Raw genomic sequence first — 27,926 nt, 5'->3', positions numbered from 1 at the left:
ACTGATTGCATTCCTACTGAGTTTTACACAGTGTTTTATGGGCAGCTCAAGGATTGCATGACCAGGTTATTTGACCATATTTACAAGGGAGGTAGGTCTCTGACCTGACCACCTGGTGCTCCACCAAAATAGTGGCATTTAATTTTAAAAAACGGTACAGGAACCGGGGTCTTATCACCCGATAAGCTTGATTAATGGAGATTCTAAAATATACTCCAAGATTCTATCCTCATGTTTAGCACCGGCAATACATAAGATAGTCTCGGTCCAGCATCATAGATTAACCTGGAAGTGGCACAATCGATCATGTGTGGAGAGTCATCTCACTTTTTGATGCTTGATGCAAAAAAAGCCTTCGAATGGGTCTTGTGGCACTTTCTGTGGGCTGCTCTGCTAAGGGTGGGTGTTGGTAAGGACTTTATTCAAGCGATCAAAATGTTATATAATAAACCTGTGGCAGGATACTTGTTAATGGGGTACTATCAGAGCCATTTTCGATCTCTCAGGGGACACGGCAAGGCTGTCCATGTTCCCTGCTACTATTTGCTAAATATATTGATCCCTTTGTATGTAGACTGGAAAATAATTTGGCAATTCTACAGATAAAAGTACAAGGGTGGGACACAGGAAGTTGGCGTATGCCGACGATATCTCCCTTGTAAACTCTGACCCCTTAATTGCACTTAAACTGGTGGAAGATGAGGCTGTAAAATTTGGGAGACTGGACATGTGTTACATAAAGATAAGACTCAGATAGTTATCAATGGGAAAATGACGTTGATGGGTAATTCGGTAGTGGAAAATGCAGTTTACCTTGGAGTCAGTATTACGGCTAAACTAGATAATATAGTCAAGGATAATATTGGACCCCTTATTAGTGCGACTAAACATGATCTGGGTAGATTAAACAATCTTCATCTATCCCTAGTGGGTAGATGTAATATAGTCAAGATGCTTTTTTCCCCAAAGTTCTTTGTGGCAGATTTACAATAAGTGGCGCATCCTTGCATATCAGCAGGGATGATGGAGCAAGGATTCGCACGTAACGCGACTTGATTGTACTCAACCCTCTCAACATAACCTTAATGAATTATTCAACATGTTCGTATTACTAACACTGCATTACATTCCATACGAGGGAAGCTTGCATATGTGCTCTTACTAACTGTAATCCACTTGCAACTAAAATGGCTGCTGCTACGCTGGATTTTCTACTGCACATGCGTCTTTCATACTCACGTGACATGGCGTACTCTTTGCTTTGGAAGGAATCTTTCGCATCTGCGCACTAGAACTAAGATGGCTGCTCTGTGTTACAGCATGCATGAAGCTTGCACTGCTGCTTTTGCTAAGCTGTTCGTTCTGCTTAACCTTAACGCAATAGTTAATAATAAAGTAATGGGAGTCGAAATAAGTGGTATACAGTGCATCCTTCTATTCTGTGTTATCAAACTGTTTCTTTTCTATTTTTTACATATGTATTAATTTGGGCCTGATGCCTGTCGCTGAACACCATATTGAAATATTTGAGTCTGCGCACTAGAGTCTGAAATCCATCAAGTCATGGCATTGAATGATTGCCAAAGAACAGTCTCATCCAAGATGTGCCTGGGAAGCTAACCTTTTACCCCTGTCGAAGGAAGCTCATTCATACAATGTTAATACAATGTATTTACTAAGAGAACATTCATTGTTGGGTTGAATAAAGATGTCATGTGAAAATAAATTGATGGGTGGGAACAATAATTTAAATATGACATGCAGAAAGTTTCATTTTGGTATGGTGTGATGACCTCTCCTCCTCTTTCTGTCCAATCAAAATTGGAGATCCTTACATTTGCAACATTGGGGGGTGGTACACTGACCTGAAAAATAGTATAACTAGCGTAGGCTTAGCTAGTTAATTTGTCCGACTTGTCCGAATAGCTGACCTGTCACTGACCCAACGCACTCAATAGGTGACCAAGAACAGAGGGCTGCGGAGCACTCTGTCAGAAGATACGATAACCCAATCGGGGTTCTGGGAAGCTGAAGTGCTGGCGAAGCACTTTGTCGGGGAAATCGATAACCCAATTGGGTTTCCGGCTGTTAGCTGCAGAGAGGGAGTAGCGCAGGCGTTGCAACTTAACTGCGAGTGCCAGTCTTATCCTTTGGTGGTCCTGTCCTGATCCAATTTGGCTTTACCTGTCTTAATTCTGAATCTGCACCTGCTAGTCTACTGGCGACTGCAACTTTCGGGGTTCTGTCCTTTAAACTGACCTGTTGCCAGGGTTAGTTCTTCACACCATTCCTAGGTAAATATAAATTTGTATGAGTTCGTCATTGAATTGTGTCCTTCTCTCACCCTCCCTAAATGTTACATATGTGATAATAGTGCTTGCATATCATGTTCCTTCTCTTTACCCTTCCTATTGATAAAGTTTGCCATATGTTCCCTTTTTCCCCTCCCTTTTGTTAAATGCTCAAACATTTGATCGTATTTTATGTTCCTTCTCTTTACCCTCCCTATTGCTAAATGATCGAAATCAGTTTAATACATCTTTTGCATAGTTACATTTTGATTCTGATCTTCATAATTGAAAGTCTTTTGGTGTTTAATATTTGGATCATGACCATTTAAGAAACTTAGATAAAGAGTTTTAAAAAATTCCTGAGTTTGTGGTTATTATATGAGTGCAAATGTTATTTTTTCCTATTATGCTAACACCCTTGATCCCTTAGGACTTTCGGTACCGGTGACGTGGATTGGTAAGTCAAGGTATAGATAGGTCAAAAGTCCTAAATGTTTTAAATTACACTGATAGTAGAGCGAAGGTTACCCGGTGTTTTTATTTATGAGTTTTTGTAAATTATGGGCCCAGGAGACAATTTTTTGTAAAAGACTAGTCGGGTGACCTGCGCGCTCTAACAGTATATTCTTTTGGTAGCAGCAGTATGGTTAGGGTTTAGTTAAGATAGGTAGGTAGTTAGTTAGCTGGTTAAGGAAAATATTTTGCATATTTGAAATGTATTATTGATTGTATTGATTTTATGTATTAACCAAAATTGTTCGTACCTGTTATATGTTTTGTCTGGAATCCCCGGGAGCAGAATAGCAGGTGGGAAATGGAAGCCACACTGCAGTGAGGTCACTTACCTGTGGGAAATTAGTGCATGGTTAGGTAGAACCTGAAGCACTATTTAGGGATTTTTCTGTATGAATATATGAATAAATGATAGCAAAGAGTTTGCTTGTAAAACGTTTGGTGTGATATCACATAGAAAGGGTCACACGGAAGGAGTAGCAGGTTCGTCTGAGCTTGAGTGATAGCAAAGGGGTTCGCTGGTGAAACTTTGGTCTTAGTATATTCCAGTAGGGAATAAGTCTAAAGAAGTAACAGGTTCTCCAATGCTTGCGTGAAGGGTAGACGGAAGGGATCTACTCGTAGTATATGAAGAGTAAGCGGAAGGGATTTACTTGCAGTGAAATATATCTTTCCTCTTTAGTCACTCAGGTACAGTGGCAAATGTTTTTATATTGTTAATTAATAAAATTTGCACTTTAAAATAAAAAGAATTAGGTTTTCATATTACCTTGCAAAGGAGGGAGTCAGTTGTGGAGCTGCGCTGACGTTACTCAGAGCCGCACTGGGATTGGTTGAAACAGCGGGTGTGTAGCTGAGGTAATAATTGTAAAGGAGGGGTGAGTACAGGAGCGTGAGAACCAGTCTCACGAGAGAAGCCGTGCATCTATTGGCTAGATTTATTTGAATTCAAAATTCTGATTGGTCGCAGGAAAATAAAAGACGTACTGGTATTGGAAGCATTTTGTAAACAAATTGAGTGTTATCGTAAAGTGGTATTTAAATCCAGGAATTACAGAAACCCGACCTGATAGAAGATACTTAGGTTTTGCTAGAGAACAGATGATAAGGGGAAGACCTTACATTATGTATGGAGGTGAAAGAAAAATGTCATTCGTAAAGAGAGTTAAAAATGTCTTTAAGAAAGATAAACCGATTAAAACCAGAGAAGGAATTATTATTCCACCACCAAATACGCCCGCATCATACATGATGTTTGACAGGGGCTACCACACTTGTGTATGGTTAGAGAATTGTGTGGAATATACCAAAGATAACGGAGTTTTGGAATTTTGCGAATATGGTACTTTCAATGGCAGAGTTCTATTTAATTTGAGGACACGTATGAATGACTTAAATCCCAGACCTAGACTTATGCAGTATGAGGCACTAGAAGAATGGGATATTGAAGCTTTTTAATGAGACAGTTCTGCTAGTTGTGATTCTTGAGGCGGAAAGCCGAGAATCTTTAGGGACGCACTTGCCAAAAACAATTGTTTTAACTTGTTACTATTTGGTATCGCGCTCACTTCTAATTGCGCTATTTTGGATTCTTGAGGCGGAAAGCCGAGAATCTCAAGGGATGTATTTTTAAAATTGCAATAACCTGTTTTTAAATTTTATACTATTGTGTGCTCTCTGTACCTCTAACCCTGCTGGTCTCGTGCTGGTTGATACTGGGCTGATTCGAGACAAGGCTGTTGCCTCGGATGGATGGTAGTCTGTGCGGGCGCCATTTCTAGTGAGGGCAGGTCGGCGGGCTAGTGCTCCGGGCCATACAGGCCATAGAGTACTTAAGGAGCCCAGAGTGCCGCGCCCATTGCTAGTTCTGCTAGTTGTGATTCTTGAGGCGGAAAGCCGAGAATCTTTAGGGACGCACTTGCCAAAAACAATTGTTTTAACTTGTTACTATTTGGTATCGCGCTCACTTCTAATTGCGCTATTTTGGATTCTTGAGGCGGAAAGCCGAGAATCTCAAGGGATGTATTTTTAAAATTGCAATAACCTGTTTTTAAATTTTATACTATTGTGTGCTCTCTGTACCTCTAACCCTGCTGGTCTCGTGCTGGTTGATACTGGGCTGATTCGAGACAAGGCTGTTGCCTCGGATGTATGGTAGTCTGTGCGGGCGCCATTTCTAGTGAGGGCAGGTCGGCGGGCTAGTGCTCCGGGCCATACAGGCCATAGAGTACTTATGTGTTTTCAATCGCGGAAGCGCAGCGGACGTGCGCAGCGGGCGCGCCGATGGCGCGCCGGAGGCTCGCCAGAGGTAAGCCCGTCTGCGCCCGTCCGCGGCTGTCCGAGGCCAGGGGCCAGAACCCCTGGTCATTTACGACAAGGTACTCTTTGCTACTCCCGTGAGGCTCTTATTTCGTTTAGATACAGTGCTTGTGCTAATGAATTCCCTATTAAATGTGATCTGAGTCCTTTTTGCTGTCCTGAGTGTGGCTTTCCATCTCCTCCCCCCGGTCAGATAGATAAAATCTCCATAGGAGGATCCGTACAATCTCGGTTTATTGATCCTGCTTTTAAATTTTTTAGTCTTAACTGTAGGTCGCTTCAAAAACATAAAAGAGATATCTTCGACCTACTCGAAGGAGCTCAGCCTGATGCTATCTTCCTTACGGAGACTTGGCTAAGTGATAGTTCTGGTCCGGACATTGCTATGGCTCTCCCCCTTAATTACTCATTTTTGGGTAGAAACCGTATTGGTAAGGAAGGAGGAGGGATAGCAATTATTTTTAAGAACATATACACCTGTAAATGGGATGATCTTGTCCTCCCTGGCTGTGAGGCGGGCCTTTTTAAACTATTGCTCTCCCCTAATTTTACTCTCTCGGGGATTCTTGTTTATCGGCCTCCTGGACCAGTAAGCTTGTGGGCTGCTTCCTTTTCTGACCATATTGCCCAGCTGTTACTTCAGGCTCCTAATTTTGTGATTGTAGGAGATCTTAATATTCATCTGAATGACACCTCATCAGTTACAACAGGGATTCTCATTTCAGACTTAGCAGCACTTAACATCATTCTGCATAACTCTGGCCCTACTCACATAGCTGGCAATTTGTTGGACCCAATTTTTTCTAATTTAAGTATGCTATCATGTAAACCAGCGGTCCCTGTTCTCTGGTCGGATCACTATTTGGTTGAATTTCAAATTAAATCGGGGTATTCTTCGGCTAATTTCTCTGCTACTTCAGAGACTAAAACCAGAAAAGATTGGAAAACTCTGGATATTAATAGGTTAAACTCCAGCCTTGACAATACTAGACCAGTGTCTACTATTACCTCTCTAAAGGATGCTGCAACCATCCATCATTGGCTTAGCTCCTCTGTTGATGCCTGTCTCCCCCTGGTCAAAAATAAGCGCACTCACTGTCTTCCACCGGCTCCTTGGTTTTCTGAGACTTTAAAACGGGAAAAAACTAGATGTAAAAATCTGGAACGACAATGGCGCAAATACTACGACCCCAAGATTAAATTGCTATATAAATCTGCCCTTAGTATTTACCATGGACATTGTAGTGAAGCACGAGTAAGGCATGTTAATTCAACTATTCTGGAAGCTCAAAATGACCCCAAGGTACTTTTTAAGGTGGTTAAAGAACTCTCTGGAGCTGCTTGTCAGCCTAAGCCTCCACATCTTGATAATAAACAATGTGAAGAACTGGCGGCGTTCTTCACCACTAAGATTGATAATATTTATGATGAGTTTGAGAAACAGAGTGATACAGCTACCACAAATTCTTGCATCAATGTCTCTTGTAAAGACCTTTCCTTACAGGTTTCTACACTAACTACTCATACCATGGTTTTAGATAGATGGGCTCCACTTGACGCCCCCACTTTCTATGACATCCTAAGGGGCATTAAATCTGGATCTCCGAAGGATCCATTGCCTCCGTCGATCCTTCAAGCTCTGAATCCGCCCTCATGTAATCTCATTAGAGAGCTATTGAATATTTCTTTAGCTGAAGCCTTGGTCCCGGGAACTTGGAAACATGCCATGATTGTGCCTCTGTTAAAGAAAGCTAACCTAAACCCTGAGGAGCCATCTAATTTCCGCCCAATTTCTCTTCTCCCTTTATTTTCAAAAATTTTGGAGAAGCATATAAACACCCAGCTGACTAGTTTCGTGGAATCTCATGATGTCCTCCACCCCTCTCAATCGGGCTTTAGGGCTGGATTCTCCACGGAATCTACTCTGCTGGGTGTCACGGAAAACATTCGCCTATTGGTAGATAAAGGTGAAACTGTGGCACTTATTCTCCTCGATTTAAGTGCCGCTTTTGACACTGTTTCTCACCCCATTCTTCTTAACACCCTCCAATCTTATGGCATAACTGGATTGGCACTTGAGTGGCTAGCTAGCTTTTTACGGCAAAGAACCTTTCAGGTTTTCTCGGCTACTTCCTGTTCCAAAATCCATGTTTCTCGGTATGGAGTCCCTCAGGGCTCCATACTCAGCCCTGTTCTTTTTAATATTTATGTGAGTCCTTTGGCTAGAATAGCGGAACAGGCTGGGCTCACGGTGTATTCCTACGCCGATGATACCCAGATTGTTTTTTCTCTCTCGCCGAAAACCAAACATGATATTCCTGGACTCTGTGCTGGACTGACGAGCATTGCCGATTGGATGTATGCTAACAAGCTTAAGCTTAATGGGGGTAAAACTGAACTACTTCTTTTTGGTAATGACAAACCCCTCTGGGGCCCCCAACATTGGCCCTCTAAGATGGGATCACCTCCTACTCCTGTGCATTCGGCCCGCAATCTGGGCGTCATTGTTGACGACCAGCTGAATATGAAGCAACAAGCTGTTAAAGTAGCCTCCACTTGTTTTGTTATTCTTAAGTGGCTACGAAAAATCCTGTGGATGCTTCCTCTGCCTACCCAGAAAACTGTGGTTCATGCCCTTATATCATCCAGGCTGGACTACGGGAATGTATTACTTCTTGGGGCAAGTAAGGAAGTAGTTCACAGGTTACAGGTTGTACAAAATTCTGCTGCCCGTCTACTCTATAAACTTCCATATAGAACTCCGATTTCAGCCTCGCTACGTGATCTTCACTGGCTTCGGATTGAAAACCGTGTGAAGTTCAAAGCTTTGTGCTATATGCACAAGATTAAGTCAGACAATGCACCTCAGTACTTAAAGACCTTGGTCCATCAATATTGTCCATCTCGCACGCTCCGGTCATCAAATCAGCATCTTTTTGTAGTCCCCAGGGTTAGACGCGTAAGAATGGGCGGACATTCCTTTTCCTGTCTGGCTCCTCTGATCTGGAACTCGCTTCCATTTAATCTACGCACTGAGCAATCCTTCCTCAAATTCCGGAAGGAAATTAAAACATGGTTGTTTGATAAATAATTCTGTTGATTTTTACTTGTTTTCCGCCCCCCCACTAGTTATAATTATGGGTCCCTAGCGCCGGGAAACCTACGGGTAGCTGTTGCGCTGTATAAACTCATTAAATAAATAAATAAATAAATAAGACAGACCCAGAAGTGACAAAGGGTTGAGTAAGTTCTACCCTAAGTTTCCACGAGAAACTAGGACAAGCAAATGAAACAATGGAGACAGTCCATGATGGTAGAAGGGTTGCATCCTGTATTTACACAAGAGAAACCATCAGGAAGTAAAGGTGCAGACAAAACAGGAAACCTAATGGTTAATGATAATCCAGAAGATGATTATTTGGAGGATTTGTTAATGAAAAATCCACCACCATATAATGATGAGCCAAACACTTGTAATCCTAGTTCTCCGTTTCTGAAACCTCCTCTGATTCCACAAGTGGTAGATGAGACTTCATTAGAAAAAGTACTCCAAGACAGGGAAAGAGAAGCATTAAATAAACAAAGGAGTGAGTTAATTCAGAAAATTTCCCAATTAAACACAAGTCCTGAAGCCCTAACAATTCCAGTAACTATTTGCCCTTTGTACGGAGATAAGCAACTAGTCCTAAAACACCTGTTATGACTACTCCTGTAGTTCAGCCATGAAAAGAACCTTTAATAGTTGATAATCAGGCGAGTGAATGTGAATCAGTGATTTCCCTGATGGATTTACCAATAAGGGAACCAGTGAGTGACTCGGCTAGGAAAACTACCCCTATAAGTTCTAGAGAGGTACAGATTGAGACATCCTCAGGTACAAGAAGTGCCACAGTAGTAATACCAGAGGAAATAGAGAGATGGTCACGAGAAATAGAAAAACCCAAGTCACAGCCAAAAGTATTGGATATACATAAATTAAGAATCGAATTAGAGGAATTAATGGCTGGGAATGTGGGAGTGGACAGGTTAAATACACTCAGTGAAAATGAATTACTATTTATATGTAAAAGCATTACTAGAAATACTAGAGTGGTGCACGGAAAACTGACAGATATGGCTGCTAGTATGGGAATTGACATTGGCAAGTCTAAAGTGTTACAGAAACCATATCGAGCTGAATTCTCTGACAAAGATTTGGAAAATATGAACGTGTCCGGAAGAAAAGTACAAATTAGGGAGCTTTTGACATTATTGCAAAAATGGGGTGATATAGAAAAATGGAGAACTAGATGGGCAAAGAAAAAAGAAGAGGCTCGATCAAAAGTTGCATCTGAATATGTTCTAAAAGAAACCGAAAAGGTAGAAAGGTTGTGTCCAATGAGAGAAATACCAGGTGGAGGTTATGTACATGTCCCATGGCCCCAACAGGATATTTTGTCATTTACAAATGATTTCCCAAAACGAAGAGAAAAACCTGTAGAATGGTACAGACAAGTTGAGAGATTTGTAAAGGTTTCAAAATGTCTAATGAAGGACTTAGATAGATTATTTGATATTGTTGTACCTGTAGATCTATGGACAGAATGCAAAATAGCTATTGATTGGCCTAGTGACGAGTACCCTAGAGACCCAAAGACAGAAGCACCCTCTGAGGAGATAAGGAAAAAGTATAACCAGGTATACTCTATCTCAAAGGGAAGGTGCCTGCTAAGGAAACCGACTGGACTAGAATAGATAGAACCACTCAGAATAAAGATGAATCCGTACATGCGTATTATGAACGTCTGTTACAGGTTTTTAAACAGTACAGTGGATTGGATAACATAGATATGAAGGATATGACGCATTTTATCCATCGGTTTGTGACAGGATTAAGGCCAGAAATCTCACAATGGATAAAGGACCATAAGATTTGTTGGCAGGCCAAACCGATCGATGAAATCCTTAAATACGCAAATTATTGTGAGGACGAACTTGACAATAAACGAAAAGAGCTAAAAGAAAAAGTAATGTGGGCACAAGTGAAATTAGCGGAGCAACAAGAACTTCAGTTGAGTAAAATGAACAATAATCAGGATCAAAGTGATGGAAATGGGGGTAAGCCAAGGGGAAAATTCGACTGGGAAGAAGCCAAAAGGAAGTTTCGTCATGGGTGTGGCAAGTTGGGGCACTGGAAAAACGAGTGTAAGGCAGTGCAAAATGGTAATATGCAAACTAATGATTTGAATCCACAGACGCAGAATGAGGTGCCACGGAAGCCACAGCAGCAGATAATATAAAACCAGTTACCCCTAGCACCTATGCCAAATTATAGGAGCAAAGCACAACAGAGTGTAGACACCACAAATTGGGAGGGAAGTAAAAAAAGAGACATCACAATTTCTCTTGAGTGACACGTTTTTCAGTGAGGACACCTACTGATGGTGCCTGAGAGGGGAGGACGAGGAGTGCGTACTTGGCGCCTCCTTGCCGGTAGATCAGTCAGGTCTATACATTGAGGGAAAGGTTGAAGGAAATGATGTCACCTTTCTGTTGGACACTGGTGCTACCCAGTCTACTGTGAGAACAGCAGACGTTCCAAACCTACCCCTCTCGGGAGAAGAGATCCAAGTAGTGGGCGTTTCTAATAAACAAATTAGTACCCCAGTTACAGAACCAATGGAAGTCAGAATAGGCAATTTTAAGGAGATGCATAGATTTGTTGTATGTGATTTAAGTCCAGTAAAACTTTTAGGCAGAGACTTATTGTGTAAAATGAATTGCACCATCGTTTGCACTCCAGGTGGTGTTGAAATTCAAACCCCAGATGAAGATGGAGTTTATAAATTGATGTTAGCAAAACCGGAAACTGAAATTAAATAGTTGACGATAGAAGACTTACCAGAAGAATTACGACAGACTGTAGATCCTAAAGTGTGGGATTTTACTGGAAAGGATGTAGGATTAATGGCAAATGTCGATCCAATAAAAGAGACAGTGAAGGAAGGTACAGTTTACCCAAATACTCGACTGTATAAAATGAGCCCAGAAATAAAAGCTGGTGTTGCAGCAGAAATAAAACGTTTGGTTGAAACAGGTATTTTACAAGAAATAATGAGCAGTCCATGTAATTCGCCCTTAATTGGGCGTTTCTAATAAACAAATTAGTACCCTAGTTACAGAACCAATGGAAGTCAGAATAGGCAATTTTAAGGAGATGCATAGATTTGTTGTATGTGATTCAAGCCCAGTAAACCTGTTAGGCAGAGACTTATTGTGTAAAATGAATTGCACCATCTTTTGCACTCCAGGTGGTGTTGAAATTCAAACCCCAGACGAAGATGGAGTTTGTAAATTGATGTTGGCAAAACCGGAAACTGAAATTAAATAGTTGACGATAGAAGACTTACCAGAAGAATTACGACAGACTGTAGATCCTAAAGTGTGGGATTTTACTGGAAAGGATGTAGGATTAATGGCAAATGTCGATCCAATAAAAGTGACAGTGAAGGAAGGTGCAGTTTACCCAAATACTCGACTGTACAAAATGAGCCCAGAAATAAAAGCAGGTGTGCAGCTGAAATAAAACGTTTGGTTGAAACAGGTATTTTGCAAGAAATAATGAGCAGTCCATGTAATTCGCCCTTAATTGGAATAAAGAAGCCGAGTGGCAAGTATAGGGTCGTACAAGACCTCAGAAAGATCAATAAGATTGTTGTCCCATGCTGTCCAGTTGGGGCAAATCCTGCAGTGATTCTGTATCAGATACCGTGGCGGCTGGATGGTTCACCGTAATTGACTTGTGTCACGCCTTTTTCTCGATTCCATTACACCCGTTAGCAAATTTCTTTTCTCTTTTGAATTCGACAGTCATGTATCCGTTTGGAATTGTGTTCCTCAGGGGTATACAGAAAGTCCATCGATCTTTAATCAGATTCTGAAAAAATGCCTCGAATCTTTGGTACTGCCAGGACAGTCAGTCCTACTTCAGTATATAGACGACCTATTGATGGCGTCTAAAAATCGAAATGACTGTGTTGTTATTACCATTGCTTTACTGAACCACTTAGGTGAAGGAGGGCATAAAGTGTCACCTGAAAAATTACAATTTTGCACCACATCAGTGAAATATCTGGTGCACCGGATAGAAAGAGGTGTCAGAAGGGTTACCTCAGAGAGAATCAGAATAATCAGAAATATGAATTTACCCCAAACTCAGAAAGAGATCAGAATGTTTCTTGGAGTAGTAGGTTATTTCAGGCAATGGATTGTTGGGTTTGCAGTCCTAGTAAAACCACTGATACAGATGACAAAGAAAACAGCAAAAGACCCAGTAGAATGGGATGATGAAAGCATGACTGCTTTCCTGAAATTATGAGAGTGTCTGTGTACTGCTTCAGCATTAGGAATGCCTGACTATTCGAAAGATTTCACACTTTTTTGTGACACACAAGATAATTGTGCACTTTCAGTTCGGACACAAACTCACGGTCTGATGAGACGTCCTGTGGCATATTTTTCTTCCACATTAGACCCAGCATCATCTGCATTACCAGGTTGTCTTAAAGCAGTAGCTGCAACTTGCATGAGTCTTGAGCAAAGGGAGTCAATCATTATGGGACATCCTGTAACAGTGTATGTTTCACATGCAGTTGTAATTTTACTGACCAGAACAAAAAGCCAGTACCTCACTCCTAGTCGGCTGACTAAGTACGAGCGTATTCTTGTAGGTGCAGGAAATGTAACCATTGCCAGGTGTAATATTTTGAACCCAGCAACATTGCTACCTAACTCACATTTTGCAGAAGTGAAGGGAGAAATTGAACATGACTGTATCGATTTGACTGAAGACAGCACAAAACCACGTCCTGACATAAAAGAAGAGCCATTAATTGATTCAGAATATGAGCTATTTGTAGATGGGTCATGCATGAGACATGAGGAAGGAGGTCTGAGTGCTGCCTACGCAGTGTGCACTTTGGGGGGTCCAATTGAAGCATCCTATTTACCTGGAGTCAAGTCTGCACAAATAGCCGAATTGATTGCATTGACAAAAGCTTGCAAATTTGGGAAAAATTGGAAAGTAACCATATACACTGATAGCCAGTATGGTTACGGGGTTGTGCATGCCTATGGCCAATTATGGATGCAAAGGGAGTTTCTGACTTCTTCAGGTACTCCAATCAAAAATGGTCATTATGTAAAAGATTTACTCGAAGCAATCCAACTGCCAAAAGAAGTGGCTGTGGTCAAGTGTGCTGCTCACAAATCCGGTAATGACAAAGTGACAGCTGGTAATCGATATGCTGACCAATTAGCCCAACATTGTGCCAAATTTAAAATGGCTGTAAACAAGAAAATTGAAGTAGGTGAAAACAGCTGCCAACTTATGTTGCTTGAAGGTGTGAGATTGTGGGAAGAAGTGAGAGACTTGCAAAATGACGCAGAACCAAAAGAAAAGGAAGAATGGAGAAAGATAGGTTGTCAGAGAAGGGTTGAAGATGGTGTTATTGTTTACCTTGATGGTAGGCCTGTGTTACCAGACTGTATGCTTGCTCCTATGGCTAGGATGTTCCACGGAGATTCACACCTGGGAAGAGACGCTATGATTAGATTGTTCAGACAGAGTTGGTTCAATGCGAAATTCAGGAACATAGCAGAAGCACTTTGCCAAAGATGTTTAATCTGTCAACAAATGAATCCTGAAAAGAAAACTGTAGTGCTACCAGGACAGATTGGGAAGGCAGAGGGTCCCTTCATACGATTGCAGATTGATTTTATTCAGTTACCCCCTTGTCGAGGACTAAAATACATTCTTGTCATTGTTTGTCTGTTTTCAAAATGGGTAGAAGCTTACCCTACACTTAGGAATGATAGCATCACTGTAGCCAAACTCTTACTCAGAGAGCTTATACCGCGTTTTGGTTTTCCAGTAACAATTGAATCAGACCGAGGCTGCCATTTTAATAAAGAAATAATTGGCCTAATCTGTGAAGCATTCAATGTTAAACAAAAACTGCACTGTGCATACCGCCCAGAAGCTTCTGGAGTGGTAGAACAACTGAATGGCACAATCAAGTCAAGATTGGGAAAGATGTATGAGTCTACCTGAATAGAGTGGCCAGATGCTTTGCCTCTTGTGCTGATGGGACTCAGAAGTATTCCAGATCGGAACACAGGCTTGAGTCCTCATGAAATACTAATGGGAAGAGCAATGAGGCAAGCATGGGTGACAGGACACAAGCTGATAAATATATCTGATGATTTGGTACTGGAGTACTGCAAAGAACTGGCTGACCAAGTGCGTTCTATCTCTCACCAGGTTGGGGAAGACGCTGTCGCCAGACAAGCCACTCCAGCACATGATCTGAACCCAGGTGATTGGGTAGTGCTAAAGAAACATACTCAAAAATCTTGCCTTGCACCGAGGTGGGGAAAATCGCGTCAAGTGATTTTGGTTACCACCACAGCTGTAAAGTGCAAAGGAGTTCTACACTGGATCCATGCCAGTCAAACAAAAAGAGTGACTGAACCTGAAGAAACTGAAGCTGAAGGTTGTACAGCTGGGGGGTCTTGAGATGTCGATCCTGAAGTAGCTGAAGAAGAACAACCATGCACCAGCCAAGATGAATGGATTCCAGTAGTCGAAATACCTGCAGAATATGTGAGAACCAGAAGTCAAACTTATTCAGACAGTCAGAGTGATAGTGAGGACAGGAGAGGAATAGAAGAAGACACTCAGATCATAGAAATACAAGTCAAAAGTGATTCTGAGGAGGATCAGATAGGGATAGATCAGAATACTCAGATAATCGACACCCCACCAAGAACTCCAGAGTCTGAGGAGGGACAGACAGGTACTAGGGCGAAAAGCTCAGGCGGAAGAAAAGCAAGAGTTCCAAGAGCCCGAGCAGGACCAGATAGGTGTAAAAAAGGTGTTCAGGAAGAAGAAGGTGAATCAAAACAAAGTCAAATTCAGCAAATACCTGAACAAGGCCAGATTAGTAACCAGGCAGAAGAAACTGTAATAAGACCTGGACCTAGTCAGATAGAAAGGGACACAGAAGACAGCATCGAAATAGATGTGCCACAACTGAATGAAAATAAAAGAACATTGGAAGAAGGCCAAAGCACAGTGCCAGCTAAAAGAAGACAAATGGCCTAGGTTTGTCAAAAGACTGACATTTCATTTAAGGACCATAAATGAAGAACCTGAGCAAGTGAATGAGATAACAAGTCAAACTGAACAGTCTGTAATACAACCAAGAAGGAGAAGTCCACGACTGAAAAGGCTGAATAATAAATTCAGAGGCCCTGAATGGACTTACATTGTGCTTGAAGATTTTGAAAACCTAGAAATAATTGATGAAAGTGGTGACAAATTGATTACTGATCAGACTGACGGAGAAGTGAGACCCACTTGAAAATTCACTGAGTAAAAGACAGTGTAAAAGCTACAAAGAGGGGTTCAATCTCCTTAGTCAGAAATGGCTGATCGTAATGTTAATGGAAGACCGAAAAGAAGCTGCTTAAAAACATGCTGTAGAATATGCGCATGTAGTATAGCGATAGTACTCATAGTATGGTTAGGACTGACAATAGCTATTCCTTACATTATGAGTAGAGACATGAAGAATGATACCAATGAAATACAAACAAAAGATAAACCTAGAAGAATAGATACACAGGAAAAGGCACTTAGCATTAAAAAACAGAAGTTCGGTTTAGAAGCATCAGATGAAGAAGGACTACATTATACTGGAATTAGTAACATAACTCATTTAAATGTATTTGCAAACTTACTAGTACACTATGTAGAAGATATGGAAATAGAAGATTGCTATGTTTGTATGAAGTTACCTACTTCAGTAGCCAAAGGTGTTACCTATCACCATTCACAACTAATATATGGGATCTCATGTAGTGTTTTAGCTAGTTTATTCTATAAGAAAGGACCTTTGCAGTATTATTATTCTAATTCAGATGTGATATTTTCTGAACTTCCTATACGTAGTAATCGGAATCCTGTACATACTAAAAGTGATGTAACACGTTATATGGGTGAATACTTCCTAACTATAGGTACAATAGATATAACTGAAGCACACAAGAATAATTTAACATGCTTATTACAAGAAAAAGAGAAAATATTTTTGAATATGATAGAGAAAAGAAGAGAGAGTTTCCAAAGAAAAGCAGATGACAAAAATCCTAAATGGGCTGAAAATATAGGGTCCACCCTAAATGGCAAAACTCATGCTGCTATGTTGCTGGATTTCTGAAAGAAAGGGAAACTCTGTCTCCATAGGGAAAGAACTAGTTATTATAACAATATATTCATTGGTTCCAGTGAATGTGAACACAATTATAAGGTAATTGGGGGTTAGGGTTTCAAATATGGAACTGAACCCGTGTTTCCTGGAATTTATTTTATATGCGGAAACAATGCTTATTACAAATTGCCAGATCACTGGTATGGGAGCTGTTATTTTGGAATAGTCTTCCCAAAGATATATCATGTAAACAAAATCACTGGAAGCAATGAAGAAACTAATGGATTATTATGTAGCAAAAGAGCTAGTTTTGGAGAAATAGTAGGTGATATATTTAGTGCATTGATACCAGCGGGAGTGGCTCTGAATACACACAGAATTTGCAAATTGTCAACAGTAGTGGATCGGTTATCAACTGACACTGCTGGAGGGTTCTTGATGGTCAATGCCGAACTGGTTGCGATCAGATCAATGGTTTTACAAAACCGACTTGCTCTTGATACATTATTAGCAAAAGAGGGCGGAGTCTGTAGAATGTTGAAAGCGCAACATTGTTGCACTTACATACCTGACAAGAGTGTCGAAATTAAAGGGTATGTAAGAAATATTACACATTTGGAAAAATAGCTCAAACCACTGGAGGTTGAAAGTGCATGGAAGAGACTGATGGATGGTCTCTCCTCAATAGGTAGCTGGATTTCTAACGTAGGGAAAAGTTTTGTAGGTAGAATACTGATGCCAATGGTGGGAATAGGCCTACTAATTTTAGGGTTAATAATTTGTTGCAAATGTCGTAAACACAGAAAAGAGATACACAGTAAAAGAAAGAGGGAAGAAAAGAAATTGCAATGAAATGGAGCTTGAAGAACTAAATGGCAAAATATATAAGAAAATTAAAACTTTTATTTAAATAATGAGAAAAATCCTAAAGAAAGATTGAAGCAATTGAGTTGGGTGAATTGTGAAAAGTTGGCATCTGTTTTATTAATTGGTAATGATATAAAATATCATCAAAGAGGGGATTGATGGAGCAAGGATTCGCACGTAACGCGACTTGCTTGTACTCAACCCTCTCAACATAACATTAATGAATTAACATGTTCATATTACTAACACTGCATTAAATTCCATAAGAGGGAAGCTTGCATATGTGCTCTTACTAACTGTAATCCGCTTGCAACTAAAATGGCTGCTGCTACACGGGATTTTCTACTGCGAATGCATCTGTCATACTCACGTGACATGACGTACTCTTTGCTTTGGAGGGAATCTTTCGCATCTGCACACAAGAACTAAGATGGCTGCTCTGTGCTACAGCATGCATGAAGCTTGCACTGCTGCTTTTGCTAAGCTGTTCGTTCAGCTTAACCTTAACGCAATAGTTAATAATAGAGTAATGGGAGTAGAAATAGGTGGTATACAGCGCATCCTTCTACTCTGTGTTCTCAAATCAAATCATAATTGGGGATCCTTACATTTGCAACATTGGGGGGTGGTACACTGACCTGAAAAATAGTATAACTAGCGTAGGCTTAGCTAGTTAATTTGTCCGACTTGTCTGAATAGATGACCTGTTCACTGACCCAACGCACTCAATAGGTGACCAAGAACAGAGGGCTGCGGAGCACTCTGTCAGAAGATTCGATAACCCAATCGGGGTTCTGAGAAGCTGAAGTGCTGGCGAAGCACTTTGTCGGGGAAATAGATAACCCAATTGGGGTTCCGGCTGTTAGCTGCAGAGAGGGAGTAGCGCAGGCGTTGCAACTTAACTGCGGGTGCCAGTCTTAACCATTGGTGGTCCTATCCTGATCCAATTTGGCTTTACCTGTCCTAATTCTGAATCCTATTATGCTAACGCCCTTGATGCCTTTGGACTTTAGGTACCGGTGACGTGGATTGGTAAGTCAAGATATAGATAGATCAAAAGTCCTAAATGTCTTAAAATACACTGATAGTAGAGCGAAGGTTACTCTGTGTTTTTATTTATGAGTTTTTTGTAAATTATGGGCCCAGGTGACTATTTTTGGTAAAAGACTAGTCGGGTGACCTGCGCGCTCTATCATCTCCGCCACCTTTGGTGTGCCGCGTTTACAATGCGGCGCACTATGGGGCAAAAATGGCACAGATGCGTCACGCATCTGTGCTGTAAAGGCGGTGCATTGCTGAAGTTGCGACGCAGCTCCAGCAATGATCTGGGGGGCTCTATTCTTACAATGCTGCGTCAATCCTTACGCCTGCTTCAAGCAGGCGCAGGGTTTTGACGCAGCATGGGCACAAAAGTGTAGATTTCACTCAGCCACTTTTAGGAGGCATTCCTGCGCAGGCACGCCCCCACCTGCGCAGGAACGCCTCCTTCTGGTGCAGGACTTTACAACATGCGCATCTCCCAGATGCGTCACATTGTAAATACCCCACACCATGGTGCATCTTTTGCGCCGCCGCTGCTTCACAAAAGTGACGCAACGGCGGCGTAAAAGAGGCGCAAGGGGCTTGTAAATCTGCCCCTTCATTTCTTCCGGGCTATTCCATTGGAATTCTCAACTCAGTGGCTTAAGAAAATGGAAGATCTATTTTCGCGGTTTATTTGGGCCTATTCTAGACTCAGAAGGGTGCTTAAATTCCTTATGCTACCTCGAGAGAAAGGAGAAGCTTTGGCCTTACCAAATTTGAAACTGTATTATTGGGTTACTACATTGTTACATAGTGTTGTTCTGCTGCGAGACTACCCTGATGATGGGATGGCTTCCCCGCATTAACTTTTAATTGGGAAGGAGGCATGCGTTGTCTGTGGTGGCAGCTAGAATATAGTTACTACAAAAAAGTATGCTTTAAAACCCTTCAAAAGTTTTTAAGGTATGGGCTGTGTTTTTTAGAGATCTACATGTGTGTAACTGGATTTTTTTAAACGCCTCCAAGTGAGAGATTTTTTGCAATGAAAAGTGGGGTGCCAGCAAGGTTTATAAGAAGTGAAAGAGTTGATTGGGGCCAAAAGAATGACCAATTGGTTCAATTCATAGTCTTCTCAATATGGGAATGAAAGATGATATGGACCAATATTCCCAGAAGTGGTAAAAGAAGGTGGGGGGAACAGACACAATATTTTAAAAATCTTTTGTAACCAAACAATCTATCTTAGTTTCTGCAAGATTACAAGCACTGTATTATAAGACATGTTTTTTTCTTATTACACTCCTTATAAGACTGCGAAGTAGGGAGAAGACAAAGGCATGTGCTGCCCTCATTGTGCAGTACACAGAGCGAACATCGTTCATATCTTTGCACTGTGTAGGGAGCTCCAAAATCTGAAAAATCTAATCTCTAGGTTTTATTATGATGAGCTCAAATTGAAAGTATTTTTGTTACACACACTGCTTTTATAAGCAGTATTTGGGGGGGGAAGTGTCACAAAATGGGAGATTTGATTTCTATATTTATTGCTATCCTGAGGCTGTATATCGTTGCGGCATGGTTAGCTCCCAACCTGCTAGGGTTTGAACAATGGCTGGCCCGGCTTTTGGTGGTACACAACTTAGAGAAAGCTGTATATTCGAGGAAGGGCAGCCGCTCACGTAGGAAAGGTTTGAGTATATGGGCACCCCTGACAGAATGGGTTGAGAGCTGTTGGAAGAAAGTGACTCGTAGTGCTCAGAGTTAGAAATATGCTGCTCTCGCACTGGGCACTTTGGTCGTATAGGGGGTATCAGGTTTGTCCGGTTAATATAACGAGTACACAGAATGAAATCTTTTCATATGTGATATATTTATGGCTGTTATTTATTATGAATTATATATTTCTTCTGAGTTTTATAAGCGCAACTTGACTTGAAGGTATCAGAACGCATTAAATGAGTACCATTTGCATTACTGATGGACACATTCATTTTTTAGGCGCAGGGAGATTAAATGATTTGCTCAGAATCACAGGATGTTGAGCATCCCTGCCGAGACTCGAACCTGGTTTCCCAGCTTCAAAGTCAACCGCTCTATCCGTTGCCACCAGCTGTGTTGGGTGGGATGGAGTGGGTTTGGCGATATGGCAGTGTAGGAGAGTAGGGTCTGCTATCCTATTGTCACCCCAAATTTTTGCTTTTTGCTTCACTGGTTTATGACTTAATGTGGCTGTGGGCCTGCTAATCAGACCCACAGCCTGCTGTTCTCTCTCTAAATTAATGCCAATGCACATTAGGTGCATTACGAAATTGGAACTGGTTCACCTTATTGGCCCCTGTAACAGTGTACCCCAGGTACCCAGGGCATAGGTGCTTCCAAGGCCTACCAGGGGCTGCAGCATGTATTATGCCACCCCTGGCCTGGCCTCCATATTTGACACAACTGGCTGATCACTCAGCTGGGGTAAGTCGATGTAATCACCCCTTACTTAGGTATAGTATCTCTATATCTAACCTAAAATGGACACATATGTTCCTATCAGCCACTCCTATGGAAGGCCTCATCAATCCTGGAGGCAGAGTGCTTGGAAATATGTGAGATGGTGCTCTAGCATGAGCTGAGCCTGTCTGCAGCTATCGGAACCACGTCCTTTAGCTGTTCCATGATACTGCCAAACCATATACTCTTAAGTGCATTATGAACCTCACGGTTAAATGCTATCTTTGGTGTGGCTTTATCAAAACATGTCGAGTAAGGTGTCATACGAATTGGAATACTACCCCCTCGCCAGTTCTGGTGACAGGGGTAGCATTCCACCCTTCTAGAGGGACACGACATGTACATAACCTGAAAACTCGGGTAAAGTTAAACATGAGCCTCAGCATCACAAAATGGATGCTGCCACCACAGACCTCCTGCTGCTGGGAGTCCTTCCAGCGAGGGAGGCTTGGACAAAGGGTTTCCTGCCTTGGGAGGTGCTAGCACCACCCCAGACAGGGTTTTGTGTATTGGGTAGGACAGGACTGAATAGAATGAGACATGCCTGGGGCACACAAGGTGTCCCTGTGCATATGCCAGTTCAAACCGGTGCTGGGGCTCTCCAGCCCCAGTCTTGGCTCGAAGCTGGACAAAGGAAAGGGGGTGTAACCACCCCCCTTCCTGGTCCTACCCAGAGGAGGGACCTAGCAGGTAATCCGGCCCCTAGATTTGGAATAAGAGTAGGAGCTGTGTCCCAAGACTTCAGATCATCCTGAACTCGACTTGAAACTAAGAAGAAAACTGGACTTCGACATTCTGCTGCACAGAAGACCGAAGAGAATCTCCCTTGTGGCCAAGGAGTGACCACCCTGTGAATACTGGCACCAACCAGCAACTCGACGTCTGCTTTGCCGCTGCCTCCTGCCGGAGCCCGAGCCCAGAGCCCGATGAGACCCAGACTCCCAGACATCTCAGAGCCCGATCCAGAGTCCATGCAAAGAAGAGACCCATGGAGGCACCGAGAGACGTGGGACCGGCCATCTTGAAAGACCCCCGAGAAGCTGACTGCGCAGCACCCGAGGCACCCTCGATGCTGTGCTTTGGGGTTTGAGAAGCCCCACCAACGAACAGCATTTGCACCGAAGGTCAGCCCCCCAGCATCTCCATGATCTGCATGGGGCCCTTTTGCACTTTGCCACTCGACACGCCATCCCGGCCACTTGCCACGTGGCTAGCGGCCATCTTGGCGACGGAATCTATGATCTACACTGCAGGTCTGGTTGCTCCAGACTGGTCCTTGCTCCCCTGAGAAGGAGCACCTGCTCTGACCTTGCTGGTCCAAGTAACAAGCTTTTTCCACTTCCTGTGTGGCTTGCATTAGCCAAGGCCTGTTTGCTCCAATCAAGTAGCTGACACCGCCATCAGCTAGAACCTTTGTGGGACAGCTCGTGATCAACTCCTGGACATCCTTGACCTCTTCGTGTCCACGTGGCTGCGGAGACAAGCTTCACCTCTTCACCTGTTTGCACCCAACATCGCCTGGTTCCATCCTGGTTCCACGGTAGTCACTGGCTAGTGACTTTGAACATTGTCCCCTCTGCTTTCAGGTCTTCATATCTTCAGATCCATCCTTGGATCCACCGGAACTCTCCTCGTCGACCCGCCTGCAGCATCTTCATCTCCAGGCACCATCGACCTGCGTGACGAAACCCGACACGACTTGGCACCTGTGCACCCGCTTCCTGTGGGTGAGGTAACTCAGCAACGCCGGTTTTCCTACACTGGTACACACCTCTAGTGCCTAGCTCTAAAGTTTTGTCCTTCTAGGTCAGTCGGAAGGTCCCTTAAACACTAACTTTGTTACTTTTACGCACCATTGACATTGCATTGGTGCATGCGTGCACTTTAAGCACTGCACCCGAGTCCCGCGGGCCTTTCCCGACTTCTTCACTGTTAGTCCCGAACAGCTCCAGCGATTCCCCAGGCCCTAGGCCTATTTCCTTTCAGATTGGTGGTTCTTATACCACTATTTTAGTATATGGTTTAAGTGGCCCCTAGGGCTCATCCATATTGTGCAACTTTTGTATATTTAAACTGTTTTGTTTTAACGCATTTGCATCTGTGCTCATAAAGAGTATAGGGGATATTTGTAGTAAATAAATATATATAAATTTTCAATATATCTGTGTGGTGTCCTTTCATTTGGTATTCAAGGGGATTGTATATGGTAAAACAGCTTGCTTCACATGCCTTTACAGAGTTTAGCCTAAGACTGCTTTGCCCACGCTACTAGGATAGCTGGTCTATAAGGTTGACTTACAACCAATCATCATAAGGGTTGCTTGGCATGGTACAAGGTGATCACTAGAACTAGTGAGCATCATATACCAGGCCAACTTGTCACATTGGTGAGCAGTGGTTGGGATTTGAGCTTGCTGTGTTTTACCATTACAATCTTTGAGAGTATCATTTGAAAGATCATACAGGTACCTGTTAGGTACATATAAAACAAGACTAGTATACTTAAGTTCTGCTGAACTTAGTTGTTGTAGAGGATAGGGAGTAGTACACCCTGACTACAACTACTAGATAGGTTTAGTAGGTAAACACCAGTGTAGGTAGATTGCAACATATCCACCCACACTAGAGCAATGTCTGGAGCAGAGGGGTCCACTGGACCTATCCCTGTTGAGAGTGACCCTCCAAAGGCACCATCCAAATTTGCTATGTTAAACTTTAAGGAAATGAGGCAGCTGTGTACCTTAAGAGGTCTCAAGACGGGTCAAGCCCCTACCACAGCACACCTCAGAGAGCTTTTAGACCAGTCTGAAGCTCTAAAGACCTCTAGAACAGACCCCACAGGGAATGTTGAAGGAGGCTCTCCCACTGAAGATGATAATACTGACACCCCTGTCCCTGTAGTCCAGATAGATGAGGAAGACCAGAACACTGGAGATACTCAGCCTGAGGATGAGGAAGAGGAAGAGGAGGAGGAAGAAAGTGATTCTGATGATGAGAGACTTAGTCAGGTGCCAGTCAGGAGACTTAGCCAGGCTAACTTAAGCCAATTTGGGACTGAGTCAGGGTCAAACCCACTCAGACCCCCAAGTGGACTTAACCAGGAGCAAAGGAGGAGGAGGAATCACTCAGGTGAATCCAATACTTCCCAAGCTTCTAGAGGTTCTCATGGTCACTCCAGAAGGGGGTTGACTAGCCCTCAGAGAAGGGAACATGAGGCCAAAATGAGAGAGGCTGAGCTTAGGATCCAGAAGCAAGAACTAGAAGTTGCCCTGGCCAAAGAGAAACTTGCTAGAGCAAGACAGCCTAGAGAGAGTGGATTAGGTGGCAGCACTATCCCTAAGGATAAAGACAGGTCCTATGACAATAGAAACCTGAGTAAGATTGTGCCCCCCTACAAAGCTGGGGATGATATCCACAAATGGATGACTGCACTTGAGAGAGCCTGCAGAGTACAGCAGATCCCTCAGGAGCAGTGGGCAGCAATCTTGTGGCTCTCCTTTGAAGGTAGAGGCCGAGACAGACTCCTCACAGTTAGTGATGGGATTCTAGAAACTACCTGGTCCTGAAGAGTGCTCTGATAGATGGGTTGGGCTTAACCACTGAACAGTACAGGTTAATGTTCAGAGAAACCTAGAAGACACAGACTCAGGACTGGTCTGAATTTGTTGAATGTGCCACTAAGGCTCTGGAGGGCTGGTTGCTGGGAAGTAAGGTTACAGACTATGAAGGATTGTACAATTTACTGATGAGAGAACACATTTTAAATATTTGTCAGAACCAGCAGTTGCATCAACATTTGGTTGACTCAGATCTGACCTCTCCCCAAGAATTGGGAAAGAGTGCAGACAGATGGGTTAGAACCAGAGTTAAGCAAAAGAACCAGAACCAGAACCAGGGTGGTGACCAAAAGAAAACAGACCAGAAGGGTGGGGAGCAGAAAGCTAAAGACCAGAAGTCTTCAACAGGGCCCCAAACTAATACTGAAGGTGGGTCCCAAACTTACAAGAAGAAGAAGAAAGAAAGTCAAAGAAAACCCTGGTGTAGTACTTGTAAAAACACCTCTCACTGGAGCCCCCAACACTGCAGCCCCTAAGGCACCTGCACCCAGTAGTACAGTCAGCAGTGTTGGTCCACAAACTAAGGGGGTAGTAGGTATCACATTGGGAACTGAGGGAGAGTCTGGCCTAGTCAGAACCCCTACACAGGCTGTTCTGATTTGTGATGTGGAAATAGATTTGTCCACTACTGTCAGTCCCAGTAATCTGGGCAAGTACAGGCAGACACCTTTGATTAATGAAAAAGTGGCTCAAGCATACAGGGACACATGTGCCAGTGTCACTATGGTGACACCTAACTTTGTGGACCCTGGACAATACATACCCGGTGATAATTACCTGGTGACCAATGCCAGCAATGTCACTACCACACATAGTGTGGCAATTGTTAACTTTTCCTGGGGAGGGGTAACTGGCCTAAAAAGAGTTGTGGTTAGTGTTGATCTCCCAGTTGAATGTTTGTTGGGCAATGACCTGGAGAGCTCTCTATGGTCAAGTTGAGTACAGGACTCATGCAGAGATGTTAGGGATATCATCACATGTCCTTGCTGTGACCAGGTCACAGGCCAAAAAGTGCCTCTCTGAACCTCAGGTCTTGGATCCTGGAACAATGGACCAAGCAACTTCCAAGAAGAAGAACAGGAGGGTAAAGGCTGTGCCTTCCCAACTGCCTACAAGTGAGGATCAGCCTTCACAGGAAGATGATCTTGAGACCCCTGAAGGAACTGTCCCTGAAGAACTTGAACCTGATCAGGTTGAGTTTCTGGGGACAGGGGGACCTTCTAGGGCAGACTTGAGCAGGCTCAGTTAACATGTCCTTCTCTTGAACCCCTCAGACAGCAGGCTGCTGCTGAGGCTGCTGGGAATGCTCAAGGTGCCCATAAAGTATATTGGGATGATGGGCTCCTTTATTCAGAGGATAGAGACCCCAAACCTGGTACAACCAGGAGGTTGGTTATACCTCTGCAATTTAGGGACTTCCTTCTAACCTTGGCCCATGATATTCCCTTAGCAGGACACCTAGGCCAGAACAAGACTTGGGACAGGCTTGTCCCTCACTTTCACTGGCCTCACATGTCTGAAGATACAAAGGAGTTTTGTCGCTCCTGTGCAACCTGCCAAGCCAGTGGCAAAGCAGGTGGAGCAACAAAGGCCCCCCTCATACCACTACCTGTGGTGGGGGTCCCCTTTGAAAGAGTGGGGATTGATATTGTAGCTCCAATGGATCCCCCTATAGCATCTGGGCACAGATTCATACTGGTGGTGGTGGACCATGCCACCAGGTACCCAGAGGCAATTCCCCTTAGGACCACTATAGCTCCTGTTGTGGCCAGGGCCTTACTTGGAGTTTTCTCCAGAGTGGGGTTTCCTAAGGAGGTAGTATCTGATAGAGGTGCCAACTTCATGTCAGAATACTTGACAGCTATGTGGAAGGAATGTGGTGTCAACTACAAGTTCACCACTCCCTATCATCCACAATGCAATGGGCTTGTTGAGAGGTTCAACAAGACCCTAAAGGGTATGATCAAAGGATTACCAGAAAAGCTCAGGCGAATATGGGACATCCTTCTACCCTGCCTTCTGTTTGCTTACAGAGAGGTCCCACAAAAGGGGGTTGGCTTCAGCCCCTTTGAATTGTTGTTTGGGCACCCTGTAAGAGGACCCCTGTGTTTAGTGAGGGAAGGATGGGAGTTACCTGTCAGAAAACCCAAGCAAGACATAGTGGACTATGTACTTGGTCTCCGCTCCAGGATGGCTGAGTATATGGAGAAGGCATCCAAAAACCTTGAGGCCAGCCAGGAATTACAGAAAGCTTGGCATGACCAAAAGGCTGTCTTGACTGAGTACCAGTCTGGACAGAAAGTATGGGTATTGGAGCCAGTGGCCCCAGCAGCACTCCAAGACAAATGGTCTGGACCCCATACCATCATTGAAAAGAAGGGAGAGGTTACCTACTTGGTGGACCTAGGAACTCCCAGGAGCCCCCACAGGGTGCTCTATGTTAACAGATTGAAGGCATATGTTGACAGGGCAGACATTGGCATGCTCATGGCTACAGATGAGGGGCAGGAGGAAGAGAGTGACCCTCTCAGACCTGCTGACTCAGAACCCTGAAGATGGCTCAGTTGATGGTGTGGCCTTAGATGGCAGCCTCACTGAACATCAGCAAAATGACTGTAGACAAGTTTTGCAGTCATATAGACATATGTTCTCATTGACACCCAGTCAGACTAACTGGTGTACCCATGTGGTGGACACTGGTGACAGTCTTCCTGTGAAAAACAAGATTTACAGGCAACCTGACCATGTCAGGGACTGTATAAAGACTGAGGTGCAAAAGATGCTGGAATTAGGTGTTATTGAGCCTTCAGAGAGCCCCTGGGCTAGCCCAGTGGTTCTGGTCCCCAACCTCACACCAAAGATGGCAAGAGAGAGATGAGGTTCTGTGTGGATTACAGAGGACTCAATGCTGTCACCAGGACAGATGCACACCCTATTCCAAGTGCAGATGAGCTCATAGACAAATTGGCTTCTGCCAAGTATTTGAGCACATTTGACTTGACAGCTGGCTATTGGCAAATCAGGTTAGCTGAGTAGTCTAAAGCCAAAACTGCATTTTCTACCCCAGGTGGGCATTACCAATTTGCGGTGATGCCCTTTGGTTTGGAAAAATGCACCTGCCACCTTCCAAAGGTTGGTGAATCAAGTCCTTACTGGGTTGGATGACTTTTGCGCAGCATATCTGGATGATATTGCTGTCTTCAGCTCCACCTGGGAGGATCACCTGGTCCACCTGAAGGAAGTGCTAGAGGCTCTGCAAAAGGCAGGCCTCACTATCAAGGCCACAAAGTGCCAGATAGGGCAGAGTAAAGTTGTATACTTGGGCCACCTTGTAGGTGGAGGCCAAGTTCAACCACTGGAGAGTAAGATCCAGACCATAAAGGACTGGTCCCCTCCAACTACCCAGACTCAGGTCAGAGCTTTCTTAGGCCTGACTGGGTCCTACAGGAAGTTTGTTAAGAACTATGGGTCCATCGTGACTCCTCTTAATGATCTGACATCCAAGAAGATGCCCAAAAAGGTTCAGTGGACAGTAAACTGTCAAA

Source organism: Lissotriton helveticus, chromosome 6 (genome assembly GCF_964261635.1).
Source record: "Lissotriton helveticus chromosome 6, aLisHel1.1, whole genome shotgun sequence".
Taxonomy (NCBI): domain Eukaryota; kingdom Metazoa; phylum Chordata; class Amphibia; order Caudata; family Salamandridae; genus Lissotriton; species Lissotriton helveticus.
Note: the sequence above shows the minus strand (reverse complement) of the source record.